Source organism: Schistocerca americana, chromosome 3 (assembly GCF_021461395.2).
Source record: "Schistocerca americana isolate TAMUIC-IGC-003095 chromosome 3, iqSchAmer2.1, whole genome shotgun sequence".
Lineage (NCBI taxonomy): Eukaryota > Metazoa > Arthropoda > Insecta > Orthoptera > Acrididae > Schistocerca > Schistocerca americana.
The window spans coordinates 273,920,528-273,922,187 of record NC_060121.1 but is presented as its reverse complement, the minus strand read 5'-3'; positions in this window follow the sequence as shown (position 1 = coordinate 273,922,187).

Sequence of the window (1,660 nt, the reverse complement as noted above, 5' to 3'; positions counted from 1 at the left end):
GGATTTGTTTACATGGCAAAAAAAATGTTGACAGCGGTAGCAAGTAGCTGGTTTTTATGCCAGCACCGAAGGTCGATATTTAATCTTTAACATCGACGCTCTCATCTTTCTAAGATTTCAGTATCGATAGTGAAACATCGATTTTCAAACTGCAAGCATCCATGTTAAGTAAATATCGTTGATTATGGGTCATTCCTACGTACAGCTCAACTACTCTCTTCGCGTTCCTTCTGCATTCTCCACAAGAAAGCAGTATATCTCGTGTTTCGCTTGAAAGACCTTTTTTTTCTTAAATGTAACCAGCGCTCGACACACGTGAACGACACAGACAGCATGAAAACTGTATTTCCTCTGAGCCCAGTTATTTCGAAATCACGCTGATGCAAAATTTATCCACTGTGACGTATCTCCTTATTTGGGTATGAAATCACAAACTTCCGCATAACACAACAATTGCTTTAATGTTCAAAACAGACAAATCCTGCGCTGTAAATATTGTAATTAACCTGATAAATCGCATGAAAATACAAATGTTCAGTCTGTGAAAGCTCTTCACCAAATGTTTAGAAATTTTGACACAACGTTGCGTTCGAGTATGTTTATGATTTTGTATACCAATTTTCAATACATATAATGTATAAATAAATATGTAACTTATAAATAAATGTATAATGTAGAGCCGGCTGTTGTGACCACGAGGTTTTAGGCCCCTCAGTCTGGAACCGTGCGACCGCTACGGTAGTAGTTAAACTTCGTATGACTGCTGCAAGTTATTGAAAATGTGTGTTCCTCAAAAATGGATATATTTTTGAACCAAAGTAAATGTCTTTGAATCCTTTTGAAAATTATTCTTACTTCTGATATTGATTTTATCAACTGAGTTGTTAGTTTTTTTTTTACAATTAATCACAAATGTCGTCAGAGAATTGATATATTTGGAAGCAGTAGTTAGCGTCCCCAATTCCATGAAAAGTCGTTTGCAGGACATTCTTGAGCTCACATTACAAATAATTGGAACTACGTTCTTTTGAATCTGGTTCAAATGGCACTAAGCACTATGGAACTTAACATCTGAGGTCATCAGTCCCCTATACTTAGAACTAATTAAACATAACTAACCTAAGAACACCAAACACATCCATGCCGGAGGCAGGACTCGAACCTGTGACCGTAGCAGCAGCGCGGTTCCGGACTGAAGCGCCTAGAACCACTCGTCCACAGCGGCCGGATTTGGAAAATTTTATCTTGGCTTGAGCCGGCCGCGGTGGTCTCGCGGTTCTAGGCGCGCAGTCCGGAACCGCGCGACTGCTACGGTCGCAGGTTCGAATCCTGCCTCGGGCATGGATGTGTGTGATATCCTTAGGTTAGTTAGGTTTAAGTAGTTCTAAGTTCTAGGGGACTGATGACCTCAGTTGTTAAGTCCCATAGTGCTCAGAGCCATTTTTTATCTTGGCTTGAGTTACCCCGAAAAATGATACCTTGTGACGTTATGGAAAGAAAGTAACGAAAGTATGCCAGAATTTTTATTTTTATGTCGCTTATGTCTGACAACGTCCGCACTGCATGTCCAATGGAACATTGCATTGCACTTCCGATCAACGCAAGTGCTGCAGTTTCGTAAATAAGTATTCGTTCAGCCGTTTCAGCAGTGTTGTGCTAG